This window comes from Canis lupus, chromosome 21 (genome assembly GCF_003254725.2).
Source record: "Canis lupus dingo isolate Sandy chromosome 21, ASM325472v2, whole genome shotgun sequence".
NCBI lineage: Eukaryota > Metazoa > Chordata > Mammalia > Carnivora > Canidae > Canis > Canis lupus.
The window spans coordinates 37380162-37398303 of record NC_064263.1 but is presented as its reverse complement, the minus strand read 5'-3'; the positions used below and the strand labels follow the sequence as shown (position 1 = coordinate 37398303).

At 43.5% G+C, this 18142-nt stretch overlaps 1 protein-coding gene across 1 annotated transcript in view; it reads right to left on the bottom strand.

Moving 5' to 3' along the window:
- Positions 1–18142, bottom strand: part of SPON1 (spondin 1) — a 251331-nt gene that overhangs the window by 145797 nt on the left and 87392 nt on the right.

Genomic DNA, 18142 nt, shown 5'->3' with positions numbered 1-18142 from the left:
ACTCAATAAATATTAGTTATTGTGCTGTCAGTGGTGGTGCTAATATAATAATAGAAAGTGAAGGTAAGAAAGTGAACTAACGGCATTTTCAGTAACTTTTCTCAATGGCTCATTTTATTCCAGTTTTGTATCAAATGATTGAAGCCATTTATAGATCAACCAAATTCAAATCAGAAAAGCATGTCAAGTCCTCTTCCTGAAGGAGAAAAAAAAAGAATTTAAAAATATATTTTGATTTGTTCTGAAAATGTCATTCTCTATCTTTCCTGAAAGTCTAGACGAAACTGTCTCCTACATTCTGAACAAAGACAATTTCAGCTGTTATATCTCTCTCTTAAACATGTCAAATATGGGATCTTGGAATCTGGAAGGAATATTTGGATGTCGAAAAATTGCTTCTGGCCAGCACACATTTTCCCTTTAATTGAGGACTGCAGACATACTCTTTTAACCCACTCTGCTGTGTATTTTCAGCTGGCCTCGCAGATGTTGAACCCTGAAACTTGGCATTCCTGTAATGTGAAGTCTACAACACTTAACAATGAAACGGTACCAGTGGATTTCGAGCCCTTTCTATTGATTTTCTTCAGCAACACTACTCAATCAAAAGGTAATTTTTACTTTGATTTGCCCTACTTCACAGAGAAAGGGATCCCTTGGCTCCATTACAGCTAAACACACTAAAGGAGTGTTAGACTCACATGACCTGCCCTGGGTCATGTGACTGCAGATTCAGCCCTGGGCCCATGTGTGCCTGGCTCTGCAGAGTCCGGAAGCGATTTTCTCGACAGTGTGGGTCTAGGCCAAGATTACTTTCCAAAGAAACATCTACTCTACCCCCAGTCTTGCACAAAAGAATAAAATTCAGACCAGCCTGCAGATGTCTTTTATAGTCTTTCCTTACCCAAGAGAGACGAGATGTTGAAATAAATGAATGAAATATGCTTTTCGTGTCTGCAAAGCTACTTTGATCATTGATCCATTCTGTTGACCATCAAGCAGAAAGTTTCCTCCGGCCAAGAAAACCCTCTTGAGAACGCTCATCCCAAAGCCAAATAACAAAGCCTTTTGTTAGTTGGAGCATCCCATTATCTACCCTTCAGAGTGTTCCCCACCAAGCAGTGCTTCAGAGACCGCTGCAGAGGGTGAGGAGAAGTGCTTGTGGGAAGAAGCCCAAGCTTGGCATTCATCTTTCCAACCAAAGCAGCTTCCTCCCTCACTTGTCTTCCTGTTGTATTTATTGGTATATTTTTTCTTTTTTTCAAGATTTTATTTATTTATTCATGAGAGACTCACAGAGAGAGAGAGGCAGAGACACAGGTAGAGAGAGAGAAGCAGGCTCCATGCAGGGAGCCCGATGTGGGACTTGATCCAGGGACTCCAGGATCATGCTCTGAGCTGAAGGCAGACACTTAACTGCTGAGCCACCCAGGCATCCCTATTGGTATATTTTCAACCAACAGTTGTGGTGGCCTCCTTCGTGGCCAGATGCTGGCCAGGGACACCATAAGGAACAAGTCAGATGGGGCTCCTTTCCATTCTCAAAGTGGACAGCTTAGGGGGGAAAAAGCACCAAACAGCTAAATCCGCAGCTAATCATTTAACAAGGCAGTGATTAAGTGCTGAATAGAGATGTCCCCAGGATATGGGAGACTATAACACAGGGGGTCCCAACCCAGCCATGAAAGACTCTCCCCCAGAAAAGAAGGCTTAGACTGGAAAGAGTAGGAGCTTACTAGGGCAGGTGGGAGGGAGAAACAAGGGAGAGGACATCCTTTCAAGATCCTTGAGGTGGGAAGGTCATGGCTCACTGCAGCACTGACCAGTGGTTAAGTCAGGGAGGTGGTGTGAGATGAGATGGGGCGGTGCACAAGGCTACATCACCCTGAGTCTGCAGAGAGATGGCATTTTAAATCAAGCTTGATGAGATATCTTTGATAAGTGCATCTTGAGGAATGAGATAATCAGATTTGCTCTTTTAAAAAGAGCACTTTGAAGGGGTGGGGTGCCTGGGTGGCTTAGTTGGTTAAGTGTCTGACTCTCAATTTTGGCTCCGGTCATGATCTCAGGGTTGTGAGACTAAGCCCCATGTTGGCTCTGTGCTGGGCATGGAGCTTGCTTAAGATTCTCTTTTTCTCTCTCCCTCTGCCCCTCTCCTCCTTCTAAAAAAAGGTAAATTAAAAAAATAAAAATAAAAAAAGCCCTTGGGCCACATAGTAAAAATAAGTTGGTGTGTAGTTGCAGTGCAGAGTTCCAGGAAAATTAAATTTTACTTCAATAAAATTCTCTTGGAGTGCCTGGGTAGCCCAGTTGGTTGGGCATCTGACTCCTGATCTCAGCTCAGGTCTTGATCTCAAGGTTATGAGTCCAAGCCCCACATGAGACTCTATGATGGGCATGGAGCCTACTTAAAACAAAGCAAAACAAAAAACAAAACAAACAAAACTCTCTTGCTAAAGTGTTTTGAAACCTCCTGATCTTTAAGATAAAATACAAAATGACCATTATATTCAAGGCTTTTCATAAATTTTTTTCCAAATGCCCATCTGGCTTCATTTGCCCCCATTTTAAGCCATGTCCCAGGGTTCCAAAGTTTGAGAAGTTTATTCCCCTATGTGAACACCTCTTCTACTCTACTATGGCCTTGTTGGTGCTGTTTCCTCTCCCAGAATCTCCCCAAACTTGACTTTGCTAGCATCTGTAACAATACTCTGAATTTTCTTCCTCCTGTTGTGAAAGAGAACAATGGAAAAGCCCATGATCAGGCTTAGAAAAATTAAATCACCCCAAATTTTCACAAGTATAATTGTAAAATATTGAGGGGGCAGAGATAGAAAACATGTATCTCCTATAAAATGTTTTCATTTCCTTCATGCCTTGTTTTATGAAGTCTTTGATGGCTTACTCTCTCTTTTTGATAATAGTTGTAAGTTCTGAGCCCTTCCTATGTGTTGGTCACTGTGCTAGGGAGGCCCTTTATGTACATTACCTTATATATCTTATGTTTTACATATATTACAGCTCCTCAAACTCCTTCCTCATCCAAAACCCTTGGGTTCGATGCATTGTTGAATTCAGAGTTTTCAGATATTAGAAAGTTAAGACGATAATATACCATTAACATCCCCGTAATCAAACCTATCAATATTCTGCAGCAAAATGTAAGAATATTCATAGTAAGATAGTAAATAACAACTTTAAATAGCTTCCTGTCAGTTTAGATCAACTTTAGCAAACTTGTCAGAATGCTTTTATTTTTAGAAGGATTAAGATGAGGGTTTGCAGCTGTTTTCCCCTTTACAGGTGATGATGGCCTAGAATGGGGGGCGGAGAGAGTGCCGGTAACTAACACGCCCAAGGTTTTGAGATTTCCCCTGTCTACCTACAAAGCTCATGGCCTGTCCTGTGCCCAGCGTGGTTATAAGGGATTAAAGATGATCACATATAAAAAGTATAACTGGCCTGTGAGGTAAGTGTTATGAAATGTAACCTCAAGTTGATTTTCCTTGGATCCATTTTAGCATCTCATGGAACCTACGATGAAGAACTGAGACTTTGGTGGGTCTCCCTGGAGCCTGGGTCATGATCATCTGAAGCTTTCCATGAAGACTGAGCATATATCTCCATACTCATGCTTGGCCAAACCTCTGGATCATGCCCTTTGGATTTCAAACTCTATGCAGGGATACAAGGCTTGTTCTGATCTGACTTCATCTTAACGTAATCCCACCTGAGCACTCTGTCCAAACCATACCCTATATTTCCCATCCCAATCTCTGCCCCTGGGCTTCTGTCCATGGGACTCCTTCTGTCCTTTTCTGTGACTCCTCAACACACTTATGAGCATACCACACACACACACACACACACACTTTTCAGTTACCCAGAATTCATACCCACTAAGATTGGTTTCTTGACTGGCTGCTGAGTTGGGTGCTCTTCATATGAGAGCCGCAGCCTCTTGGGTTTCTCCCACCATAGCACTTTAATAACCTGTAGTGTAACTGCCTATTTACTTTTCTGTCTCCTGTGCTAGTTTATAAGCTTCTTGAGAACAGAAGCTGTATCTTACTTCTATTGATGTTGACGTTAGTATTGATGTAGTACCAGGATTCAAGGAGAAGGATAGAGTTTGGGGAAAAGAAGAGAATTTAAGATTGAGTGGTCTGTAGGACATGATGGTGGTCTATCTAGTGGGTAATTAGATATAGGGACCTGTAATTCAGGAGGGATGTGAGGGGTGGGGATCAGGGGCATGTGAGTCACTGGAGCAGAAGTAAGAGGTGAAGCTTCTGAAGCAGCTGATGTCACCCAGGGAAAGTGAACAGAGTAAGAAGAGAGTCAGGTTGAACCCAGAACTCTGGAGAAGATCAACATTCACCTACAGATATGCCACCAGAGGCCGAAGTTTGGTATGCTTGGTTGCAGAAGATGTTTCTTTTTATTCCTCATTTGGTCAACTCCTGAGAAAATTTATATTCCGAGAAAATGCATTTCATTTTGAGTCTGTTCCCATCAAAAGCATAAAACTCAGCTGAGATTTATAAATCATCTTATAGTTCAGAAAAATAATAGCTTTACAAGATGAGAAAGCTGTTAGTAAGAATTCCCTTAGCATTTCAAAATGACAAATTTCTCCCATTCTGTGTTGCAGTTTGGCAGTCCCGTTGCATAGCATTTATACACTGATACACTGAATGCTCTCTTATCATGAGAGAGCGTGTTAAGGAAATCTAAATTAAATTTCTCAGTATGTTAGCTTCTCAAACTTTGGAATATTGAGGTTCTAAACAACTTACTAATCATTTTGAAAGTTGTCTTTTAAACTGAAAGTGGTGGAAACATTTCTAGAAATGCTATCCTGGATCTCTGAGGTGCTTGACCCCTTTCTGTCTGAAGGGTTTATTTATTCATTTGCTATCATTTTTCCTTGGGGAATTTTCCTGTTGGGATAAAGTTAGAGTTTGTGAAATTGTGGGTATGCTGTCTAGGGCTAGGCGGGGACCCCTGCTCTCACCAAAAATGGACAGGGAGACATCAGCAACTAAAGGCCTTGGGAGAAATCAAGCCAGGAAAGGACTTAAAAATTCAAATTGGATCCTCAGCAGCGGGGTCACTGCTGTGTAGAGATAATTCATGTAAGGTCCTTACTACGTGTGTGTTGCATGAAGTCAATATTCACTATCTGGTAGCCATTCTCCTTACTGTTGTTAAATCACCATCTCCTACAAAGTGCCTGGCACATAAAAATACTTAATAAACAGTAGCTATTATTATGATTAACACTGGGTCTGTTCTGTCTCCTTGGCTTGTGGAGAGAGGAGTGAGGGTCTACCTTGGTCAGCTGCTTCAGGCAGAGATAATGGCCAAAATGAAGCTCAGGTTGTGGTCTCTAGACTGATTTTGTCAACCCTTGTCCCAAGTCCAGTAAAGTCCCTGTTACTCAACATTTCTTGGGGTGCTTTAAAAACTTTGTCTCTGATCTCAGGGACGATTTTTCCTGGAAGTGGTCCAGTTTATAACCAGTAACATCACTTCCTCCTACCAATGAAAGAACAACTCTGGGAGCACCCAGAAATAAAACAGTAGAGTCACAGTGATGGTAATATCATCAGAAGCTGAGGCTACCTGCCTTATTTTACTTCACAAGGATGCCAAGTACTAATGTGACCATGGTCTTATGTCAAACAACAAATATTTACTGAGACTGGGTGCATTCCATGATTCAAATTCTTTCCATTTTTTTAAAATATGGCTTTAGGTGGATGTCGGAACACAACACTGTGTCCAGGAGTTAACAGGCACCCTGATAGCCCATCAAAATGACCCATGGGAGAAGAAAAAGTGAAAGCTTATCTGCAGGGCTCTGTCTACAACACGCATGAGAACTCCCTGGCTGCCCAACAGTAAATTCATAACCTGTGTTTGAGGTCACAAAGCTAGAGACTCAGAGACTGGTATAGTCATTTGCCATTACTGCAAAGAAGCAATGCTAGTAATGCTGTGAGATTATTCCTGCTTAATTATCAATCATTCATAAAACATTTACCGAGGGCTTGTTTTATATCAGACACTTTGCTAGGAGCTGAAAATTCAAAGATGAATAAGAGACAGTGCCTTCCAGTAAGGAGATCCTAGTCCAGTGGGAGAAAGAGAGACAGAAAAAGGAAACAGAAAATCAATGTTGAGCGAGATGATGGAGGAGCCATGGGACGCAGAAGAGCAGTGACTAACTTGGCCTTGGCAAAGCTCCAACAGGAGGCAATGGTGGCAGCACTGAAGGTTTGAATTAAGATAGGTCAGTGGAAGTAGAGAGTCTGAGACACACGTTGTAGGAAAATTTATCAGGATTGGGTAACTTATAGGACCTAGAGAAGAAAGAGGAGGTTGAGTATAAGACATTTCATTTGTTTTTTGTTTATTTAACAATAAAACACCCAAGTCCTTCATAAATGTTAACTCATTTTATCATCCCAACAACCACATGAAGTAGGCACTACCATTATCCCTGTTTTACAGATGAGACAACTGTCAGAGGGTGGTAGGTGAAAGGACAGCCCAAATAGAAACCCTGGAGACTAGAGGGAGAGATGGTGGTGCCAAGCACTGAAACAAAAGGCAGAAGGGACATGGAGAAACTTTTTTTTTTTTAATTTTTGGAATTTGTATTGCGATCACTGCAAATCCATATCTAGTTTTAAGAAAAAATACAGAGAAATTGTACACTTTGTCTAATTTTCCTCAGTGGTAACATTATGTAAAAGTTCAGTCTGTAGAATGTTACAGTGAGGATACCGACATTGGTACCATCCATCAGGCTTCAGTCTGGTAACAAAATGGTACATAATAGGGTTAGATGAGGCCTAGATGATGCCATCCTAAAGAAGGTGTGCCTATGACAAGCTGCCACACTCTAAGAACTTTCTCAAATGACTCTCAGAACACATGGTATGTTAGAAACCCAACTGGAGAGTCATCTACAGGAGATATGGTGATTCAGGAGTAGCAGGCCATTTCTGGCTGGGATGAGGTAGGGATAGAGCTGGAGTTGGAGGCATTATTGGTAGGAATGAGGTCCATCAGAATAACTTCTTGGGACGATGCTACAGAAGTGGAGTCTGTAACCAGGGACAGGCATTTTGCAGCACCTACAGCTGCAGACCAGAAAGAAAGAGCCCCTTGGCAGGTCCACTAAACATGGTCCTTCTATACCTAAACCGGGTTACCAGCTCTGCACAGTGCTGCATGTACACACAGCTTATGTCATGACCAGAATCTGGCTGAGAGGCCGGTTCAGTTCTTAACAAGACTACAATCCATTCCCAACCTTGTATGACGATCATCGGATTTCTCAAGCTCTTGGTTCACTTCATTGAACATAACTATGTCTATAATTTTCACAAAAACTAGAGAAAAAGTATTTTTAAACACTCAGTTTGTTTCTTCTCAGAACGACCCCATGACCTTGCAGATAAAGAGTTTATCATGGTTCCATTTTTCTCTTATTATTGTCCAATTTCAGACCTAATCTTTATCATACAGCTTGTTAACACTATTACGCCAGCACTTTACATTTTACCTTCCCAAAATCCAATGGGAAATTAAGACTGAGGAATTGATTTTCATAAGAGAGATGTGAGAAGAAAAGAATAAAACTAGATTATGCTTTAAAAGAGCTAATTTAGATAGGAGAGGCATTCAAACCAGACAGGCATTCATTTACCTGTGTTTTGTTTATCAGAGTCGGTGCCACAGAGCTGTGTGAGGAAGTAAAGGTGCAAAGATGAATAAGGCCTACGTGATATCAAATAGTCAACAGCCTGAGAGAGAGACATACTTAGTCTGCGGAATCAGAATCCCGCATAACAAGTCCTGGAGTCCACCTAGCACCCATGCCTTCCGTCTTCCATGATTTCATAACCCTGATTTTTGGGGGGTGGTACCAGACAAGCCAGTCATGATCGTCCTCTTCTCACTGTCCCAGTCTTCCTTGCATCTGGGGAATGGGCACACATGCCCCCACGTGGCTTCAGTATCAGAAGGGGAGATTTGCAGGATGGAGGGGAGACGGTCTGAGAAAGTTTTGCTCTCCAGGTAAAAAAAAATTAATGACCTACTTGCCTGTCCCGGTTTTTTCTTTTTTTTTTTCTAGCCATGACTATAAACACAACATGTGGAACAAAGCAGCCATTCTGTGACCATGAGGAAAAAAACAAGAAAAAAAGCAGAGACACTGGCCCTGACATTGTTTCATTACTGAAACAATATAAGCAGTTACCTACCTCTGGCCTTTCTGTTACATTAAAAAAAAAAAAAAAGAAAAGAAACCCAAAAACCAATCCTCTATTTATTGAAGTTATCATTAGTCAAGTTTCCTATGAGTGCTGCTTTCCGAAGCATGCCTAACTGATAGAAAGAGGTTTGCATGAACAAACCATTGTGGGAGCACAGGAGAGGGTAGTTCAAAAGGTAAGGGGGAGCCCATTCTAGTGACCCTCTATACAGGGCCAGGAGATGGCACTGGGGAGCCACTGGGGGACTCTGGGATGGAGGCAGGGATGCCTTGATCAGAAGAGCCTTGGAGTAAGATGCTCTGGATTTGGGGGTTGGGGAACCATTCTGCCTTTGCTGGGACTTCCGATGGGATGCCAGGACAGGCACCTGTTCACGTTGGCTGGGAAGACAGCAGGCAGGCGGTACTATCCAGTGTGAAGAGCCACTTGGCTGTAAGGGAAGCAGGGTGGGTGGGAGTTTGACAGAACACACAGGAGAATGAAATATCCTTTTTCCCCACCTCTGGAGGAGGCTTTCACATGCCTGTAAGCTGTGGCTGAGGAAACAGTGGGAACCCTTAGGGGAATCTGTTAGATCACTGGCTGGAAATTTGTCATCTGTTGGAAAAATCTTAAATAAACTCACATGGACAAAATAAATAGACTGCAGGATGTATTCCCAGTTGTAGGAGCTCTGACAGGTAGGCGATTCTGGGTAGCGAATTTCTTATTCCCTAGAATTGTCTTAAACTAAACTATCAATTGTTTTTTCAATGTCTTTTGACCCTTCAACAGATTCCTCTCTCTGGCTTAATGGATTCATGGCATTTCTTAACCTTGCAAAGAGAAATATATCTAATTGTTGCGCCTGGGGTGAAGGTACTATCTCACGATACACCTTTAGGCCAAAAATCTTTTTCTTGTAAGATTACAATAGCCTGGGGTTTGATGTTCCTGAAAATTTTTCTTTATTTCTCCCCCCCCCCCATCAGCCTTAGCATGCTATTCAGCATTTCACATGATTACCGGGACTCAGGGTGTCACCAGTCAAGGGACAACTGACAGTTGCTGCTGACTCTAAGATTCTGCTGGAAAACGTCTCATACAGTCAAGCTGCTGTTCAGTGCCTGCCTCTTGTTTCCCTCCAACTTCTTCATGTCCATAAATCTGCAGCAGACTATGAGCCCCTCTAGCTCTGGGGCCGTGTGTCCTCTTCATCACTACATGCCTGCGAAGTAGCAGAGGATCGGACCGAGGCTTTTTGAACGTGGGGTTCTCAGTCTGGGCATCTGCAGACAGGTTTCAGGATGATGAGATTTTGTGTGATGTGCACGAGTGCGTATGTCTGGTGAAGACCTCACTGTTTCCCTGTGCTTCTCAAAGCGGTCCCTGATCTTGAAAAGCCTCAGAACCACTATTAGGTCTGAAATGAAGGATAGCAGATACGTGAAATCGTGTGACTGTCATTCCATTTAATAAAATCTCCAACTAAGATATATGCCTTTTTTCTTTTTTTTTTCCTAAGGATGAGGGTTAAATTTTTATTCCAAGCACCTAAAGCTTCAACTGTTCTTTCTCCAGACTATGCTCTGATCTGGAATAGAACCTGTCTTGGCTGGAAAACAAGAAACAGAAGAGCAGCATTGCTCCTGAGGCTCCCTCCCGGTGTTCCTCGTGGTCCCTGCTGCTCCGCACAGGGCACAACCTTCCCAGCCTCTCCGCTCGCTCGAGGAACTGCTGCCAACATCGCAAACACTCTCCCACCTGGCTCATCCAAGTCACTACCTTTCTAGCCGGTCCTGCTCCACCGTGGCCTCCCCTTCCTGTGGGTACCTGCAAGCCACCGCTGGCAGCACGGTTCTCCCAAATGTAAAGAAACAGTTCAAAAAAAATAAAAAATAAAAATAAAAATAAAATAAAGAAACAGTTCAGGAGACAGAGCAAGGTCTTCACGCATAGGCCACCTGCCATCCTTTCTGTTCCTCTGAGAGCCTCCCTGTCACACCGGGTTTTCTGCTGTGGAGATGGGAGCTTCTTGTATAGCAGCAGATCTCTATGTTACAGGATTCTCCTTCCTCCTCTAGGCTGGGCTAGGGACTGTGGGGGTGGGGGTGAGGGTGGTGGGGGTGGTGGTGATTATGGTTCTTAGCTAGGGATTCATGGCCCACGAGTGGGTTTCAGAAGATTCCTGAGTCCCTGAAAAGACTCTTTGCCAACTTGTAAGTACGTGCATTGTTTGGGGGAGAGATTCTATAAGAAGCGCTGCTCTAAATTTCAGAGTCATGGTTTTCATGCCTGTCAATCCCCACCCAAGTCCTACCTCCCTCCCCGCCCGAGGAAGGACACGCAAGGGAGGAGTATCTGAAGGGCTCCCCGTATAATTACTGCAGTAACCTCCTGATGTGTCTCCTCTCCTTGTCAACCCATCCAATTCACCTGCACTCGGCCAGGGGATTAACTGTCACCCCCACACACTATCACTTCCTCTCGCAGACTATTAGGCAAAGGGGCACCATGGTCCTAATTATGTCATCCCCCACCTCCGCCCTGTCCCGCTCCACCCCGGCACAGAGTCTGGCACATAGCAGGTCCTCTCTAGACAGAGGTGCCTCTCTCACTTAGAGATCAGAGTCCAAACTCTGTGGCTAAATATCCACAATCCTGAACACCAGGATGCAAGCTGCCTTCAAGGTCTGAGTCACACCACGTCCCCCCACCCTGTCCCCCTGACGCTTTCAAACTACCCGAAGAACTCAGCCCTGCCTTTTCACTGGCTGCAGAACGTGTGGCACCCAACCCCTCCTGGCTTTTGCCCATGCTACTTGATAAACCAAGAATGCACTCTCACCCCCACTCATCTGTCACCATCTCACCGCTGCCTCGGAGTCTCATTGACCAGGACTGTCAGAAGCAACCTCCTCCGGGTTTCTAGAACACCATTGATCTTTCTCATTCATTTGGCATTTGGACACTGGACACTCGATGTTTGCTTAAACTTTAATGTCTTGTATTACAATTTAGTTTATTGTGTGTTTGTGTTTTGTACTTCTGGCTGAAATCTGAGATTTTTCAGGGATGGGGCCTTTTCGTACACCCTGGCCCCTCAACACTGAGCGTAGCGCCTTTTGCGCAAAAAGCACTGAAGGTGTGTCGATGTGTAATGTTCTCATATACTGACTTTCCCCGTTAAGTCAACTCTTTTATATTCAACACATAGTGTCGAGTGTCTACCATATGTCCACGATCTGGCAAGAAGCATAAAGTCCTTTGTATCAGCAGTGCCACCCGGAGTGCTGGGTGAACAGCAAACAGTGACTGGTCTGAGTCACGAAACATTTCCCACTGCATAAAGGCTAGTTAAGTCTGCTCTGCTTTGTTCAAGCCAGGCAGTTTGGCTGGTGGCAGCCATTGCTCTCAAAAGGAACCATTCGGGTTGAATTCAAAATCCCTTCACAATGTTGGGAATCAGCAGGATGATGGTCCATCTGCCAGGAAGAAGTTAAACCAGGGACAGAGCTTTCTTTATGGAAAAAACCACTGCACTATGCATTCCACTTTGCTCATCCTTTGAGCTGACTTTTCAAAAAAAAAGCACCCATAGGCCTTACGTTTTTGACTCACTCCAGATTTGTCCCATGTTTCTTCTTTTCAACATCTGCAGCCCTCTCGTAGCATCTGACCTCATTCTTATGTCATATGAGCTCATTAGCGGTATGCCATGGTCACCCTGGACTCCCACAGAGCTCTACAGCAACAACATGAGAACACGTGTAAGCCACACAATCTGAGCATGATCTGTCCTGTTTTCTACCTTTTTTCATGGAGAATACTTTCAGAGAGAAGTTAAAAACAGAAGTGAGAGAGGGAGGGAGGGAGAGAGGGAGGGAGGGAGGGGAGAGGAAAGAGAGAAAGCAAGACAAAGCAAGCACGCCAAGAGCTCTATTTTCCTGAAAAATAATGTGAAAGAGAATAATGCGATCTCATTTTAATGCAGAGAAGAATGCAAGTGAAAATTCTTTTTAAAAAATATACGGTCAGTTAAAAAAACTTGCATTAACTCTTGACATGAGGGACTTAAGAGTGAGCTTCTTATCCATGTTAAACAAGATACTGCAAATCTTTTCTTTCCTCAAGTAGGCAAGGAATAAATTAAAACGCAACAAATCAATAAAAATATCTATCATAAAAGTGAAAGTGTAACCACATTTACATGTTGTGTATCTTGGAGAGAGGAGGAAGTTAAGCTCGAGAGCATGTGTCCCTGGGAAATGCTAGAACCCTCACAGAGCAAGGAAAGAAGTCATAGAGGAGATGGAGAGGAAGAGAGCGAGGGAAGGGAAGACTTCAATTTTCCCATCTCCATAAGGGAACAAGAGTAAACCCAGATGGTCGCCACCTTCAGAGGGCAGCACAACAGACATCCTCGAAGCTGGACCCTCACAGTGTGGTGAACCCACAGGTCAAACTTCTTCCAGGGTCTGTGCCCTGGTCGTGACTTCATTTTGTGTTTGCAAGTGGATGAGTTTGTGCCATCAGATTGGGATGCACATATCCCTATTTTTCTGGATGGCTCCCTGCCAATGATGTTTCTGATACAAAGATACAGTTCAAGAAAATGAACTCGCAGAATCCTTATCCTAGAAGGGTATTTGGTAATGATCTTCCAGCTAATGACACTTTGCACTGTATTTAATCCCACTGCACCCAAATGCGTCGATGTGCATAGTGTTTCTTTGGATGGATGCAGCTGGTCCTGAAAAATCTGGATTTCAACTTCCTGCTGACCTGGATTCTTGTCTGTTCAAGCGGTCTCAGAGATGACCAGCCGTCCCTCACAGCCAGAGGTTTAATGCCACTGACTGGCCCAGTTTTGGAAGACATTGTACCAGACTGTTAGTAGAAAAAGCTTTCCATGTGTCTAGTACCCTCCCAAGGAAGGCCAACCCAGTTCTTTGATTAATAAATTGTTATGATTTGTGTAATGTATTTTGGGAAACCCACTGAACTTCAACTGACTGGGAATCAATACACGAATGAAAGGCAACCAGAGATGGGTTGGACATGAGGGAAGCTGGCAACTTCTGAGCTGCTTTCCTGCTAACTCTGCCGGGTAGGAGTTCTGCATACTGAATGGTGCAAACTGGCCTCCTCCAATTGTCTTTTTTTGGGAAAAAAAAAAAGACAAATTAAGAGAAGATGGGTCACTTACACAGGCAATGGACAATTGTTCAGAGTGCTTTTCTGCTCCTTTCTGGAGCCTGTGGCATCATCCCACTGTGACTCAGTTACAATAGTAGCTGATGTTATGTGACTTGCCATGCTGTCCCATGCACCTATGTGTGGGTGTGATAAGTTTCCCGCACTGAAGACCAGCTGTGCATGAGAAATACTACACATAAGCCAGTAGTTAGCAGCATTTCCATTTGAATCCCGTTGGGCTCTTTTGGTTGTTGTTGTCAGGGCTTATCAGCATAAAAATGAAGTTGTTTTGACTTACCACTGTCTCTCTGCTATCAGAAAACTGTTATTAGGAAAATTGCATTAATTAGCAACAGCTGAGGGGAGGACCAGCTATTTCGGAGCCGCAGCTGCAAGTCTCTTACAATCTGACTGTTGCCTAAATTTTAACAATTAACAGAATAAATAGTCTCTGAATGTATTTAATCACGTTAATTTTGTTTTCCTCTATTTATATGACTGTTTAGGAAGGGTAGTTAATCTGCATTAAATACTCTGATACCATTATCATCTTTAAATCATATCCTCAGCTATACAATTCCCCTATGATTTACTGGAAGTGAGGTTTAATGATAATTTTTTTTAACTTTGGGTGGGAAAATGAATAATTAATTAAATATACCCTAACGTTTGGCATATTAGCCAAAATATTTGATTAAACTAAAAATATTGTTATTATTACTTTTTAAGTAGCTCCATACCAAGCATGGGGCCCAATGTGGGGCATGAACTTAAGACCCTGAGATCAAGACCTGAGCGGAAATAAAAAGTCAGACGTTTAACAGACTGAACCATCCAGGCACGGCTAAAAATCTTATTTTATGGCCATGTTGGATAACAGAATTGGAAGGATGGATGGATGGATGGACAGAAGGAAGGAAAGATAAATGGAAAGAATGACAGATAAATAGGATAACAGAGAGATATATAAATACATACAGAAGGACTGGGATTTAAACCTTTAATCTCAACTAGTTCATTACTTTTCTTTATAATTACCATGAAATCAGAATGGTATAGACATGATATAATAGAAAGATCTTTCTAGTCAGATTTGATACTGGATCTACCTCTTCAGTGTGTAGTAGATGATTTACAGCTTATATCTCAGTTTGCTGCTCTATAAACTTGGGTTAGTATTCACTCTATGGGTGGCAGCTGGATGGCTCAGTCAGTTAAGCGTCTGCCTTCAGCTCAGGTCATGATCCTGGGGTCCTGGGATCCAGCTGCATGGGGCTCCCAGCGTGGCAGGAGCTCCCAGCGTAGCTTCCCCCTCTCCTTCTGCCCCCCTACCCTCACTTGTGCTCTCTCTCTCAAATAAATAAGTAAATAAATAAGATCTTTTAAAAAATATATCCACTCCATGGGGGCCCTTGTGAACATTAATGAACTAAACTAGTATGAAAAGCCCCTAGGCCGAATCTTCCTTTCTTCTTTCAACTTTAAACCTCATGTTGTTATTTCACTTAGGTATTTATGCCTTTTCTACCCAACTAAAGAGTTAATTTAAAAGTTAAACTGAATAAATTGTAAAGATCTAAATGGCTTTATTAATCGATTCACAAAACAGGCATAATCCCATCAACCAAGTAAAGGAGAGCTCCAAAGGGCTACAGAAAGACAAAGATTTTTAAGGGCAGGATGAGGAAGTAAAACAAAACAAAACAAAACAAACAAAACCAAACAAAACAGGAAAAAAAAAAGGACTGTTTCAGGTGAGGTTACCTTCATTTGGGGATAACAGGGTTTTAGTAGGTGAATTACCTTTCTTCCTTGAGGGATAAAAAGGGGCCATGGAACTGATTACCTTATTGGTGCTGAAAACTCCTGAGTGACTAGTTAGAAGTTATACTCCTTAGGAGCACCTGGGTGGCACTCAGAGGGTTGAGCGTCCGACTCTCGATTTCAGCTCAGGTTATGGGATTGAGCCCCATGTCAGGCTCTGTATTGGGTGTGGAGATTCTCTATTTCCCTATCCCTCTGCACCCCCCTCCCAAAATAGTAAAATAAAATTAAAAGTTATAGTCCCCGGGGGTTGAAACTGTAGTTAGGCTAGGTATTAAGTCTGGGTTTACTGACTTGAAGCCTTAATCTAAGTGACACCTTTTGGGGCCTATGGTTTTCTTTTTAACATCAGCCTTGGCTACTCATTAAAATCACTTGGAGGAGTTTCTAAAAAGCGTTGACACCCTGATTCCATCCCAGACCACGGGGATCAGAATTTCCAGAGCTGGGGCCAGAACACTGGTGAGTTTAAAAAGCTGCTCAGGTGATTCTAATGTACAGCCAAGATTGAAAATCAGTGGCATGGATGGCCTTGTTTCATTTTCCCAGCAAAGGAGGAGGTACTAGTATTATAACAGATGAAAAGAGCCGAGGCACTTAGGAACCAAGTATCCTTTTTTTTTTTTGAAGACTCTCATGTTTATTCTTAAAAACAAACAAACATGTGCATCAAACCTTTGATTTCTTCAACATAACTGGTTTTCCACCAACATCTTTCAGAAAAAATTACAATCCAGCAATATTTGCCTTCTTTCCTTAAACTTCGTATCCTTGGTCCATATCATCTCTTTGCTGTTCCAGTTTGAGAACTAGCTGAGATGGGGGTCCAGAAGGGTGTTAAGCAGGAAATTGGTGCAGTGCAAGAAAATGGATGATTTCAAAGTCTAAGATCAGCCCCATGGGAAACAGAGGGCACACAGTGGGGCAGGGCAGGAAGGACAAAGTATCTTGATCAAGTTTACGTAACTCAGTGAGCCAGGATTAGGAACCCAATGAGGTTGACTCCACAAACCAGAACTTTCTTCTCCCAATTCCCATGCCGTAAGGAAACCCTGAGCTAAAACTACCGGCAAAAAGAGTCTGTATAGGTGTCCCCCGTACTATACAGTGACTTTGATCATCATAAAAGAGAAGATGCAAAGCACAGCAAATCATTTCTGTTTTATTTATTTATAAATTTTTATTTACTTATGATAGTCACACACACACACACACACACAGAGAGAGAGAGAGAGGGGCAGAGACACAGGCAGAGGGAGAAGCAGGCTCCATGCACCGGGAGCCCAACGTGGGATTTGATCCCGGGTCTCCAGGATCGCACCCTGGGCCAAAGGCAGGCGCCAAACCACTGCACCACCCAGGGATCCTCTGTTTTAAAAGTGGAGACCAGGTTTCTGTCTTGACTGGTACACTTAGGGTCTGGATGATCCAGTTCAAATCACAGTACCTCTCTGAGCCTTAATTTCCTGTGATGACTATGATGCCGAGTTTTAAGAGTAGTGGGAAGGTGGTCTATAAACTGTAGACTACTTAAAAAATGCAAAGGGACACTTCCCACGCCTCAGCTCCTTATCTCCATTTTATAAGGAGGAGAACAGGCTCAGACCTGATAGAGCCAGGACTCAAAGCTTGACCTGACTGACCCCAGAGCCCATCTGCAAGGGGCAAACTCTCTAAGGCCACTTTGCAATCAGTCAAGAACCACCTTGAAAAACGTGATTAGCAATTGAATCTTGTGGTGATGGCCTGAAAGCTGTGGAAATTAGGCTTTCTGTAAAAAGCTGTTTTAGAAATAGCCAGGACAGCGGCTGCTGGGGAAGCTGGCTCTTCCCTCCCACACTCCCCCTGCCCCCAGGCGGTGACTCTGTCACTTCCTGGCTTTGTTCCAGGGGCTAAAGTGAAAATGGAAATACCGGCAGGCTTGTTCCAAATGCCAGGTTCTCAGATAAAGATTCATGTGCCAGGCCTTCAGCCTTGTTCTCTCTTCTTCCCTCCCCATACCTAGCACAAGCCTGGCACATAGTAAATGCTCACTAAATGTCTACCAAGATGAGTAACTGAGTCCAGGGTGGAAAAAGACCCACTGACCTCCCCACTTCCTGCTGAGGCCAAGTGCCACCTGCAGCACCACACACCAAGGGGCCTTATTTAGAGTTTCCATTCTGAACTGCTCACCTTCATCCAGCTTTGGTGCCCTGTTCCTCCCCTCATGACTGCCTTTCCCACTGAGAGCCTTTTGGACCTGATCCTCAGCCTTCTTCTGAGATTTGAACCTTTGTTTCTTCCCTCTGCTATGAGTTGCCCTGGGTCTGCGGCCACCCTGGAGACAGCCATCACCCCGTCCGGCCCAGGCTCCAGGCTTCCCAGGGCCCATGGCAGGTCTCCCACAACTGCTGACAGTACAGGCTGGAAGGGCAGTGATCGGGATGAGAGGGGAGTGACCCAAGTGGGTAAGATGACTGCAGTTCCCAAGCATCTGCTCCTTTTGCCCCTACAGTTAGAGAACTAGATATAAAAGGCAATCCTTGGGACCCTGGGTGGCTCAGTGGTTGGGTGTCTGCCTTTGGCTCAGGTTGTGATCCCGGGGTCCTGGGATCGAGTCCCACATTGGGCTTCCCACAGGGAGTCTGCTTCTCTCTCTGCCTATGTGTCTGCCTCTATGTGTGTCTCTCACAAATGAATAAATAAAACCTTAAAAAAAAAAAAAAGGCAATCCTTTTTATAAAAGACCAGTAATCCTAGTGAGAACTCAGCCTCATGAACAATCTATTCAGACACTGTGGCAGAGCAAAAGCTTGGGCCGTGGAATTGGGTTGTGTGGGGTTCAAATCTCAGCTCTCCTGCTT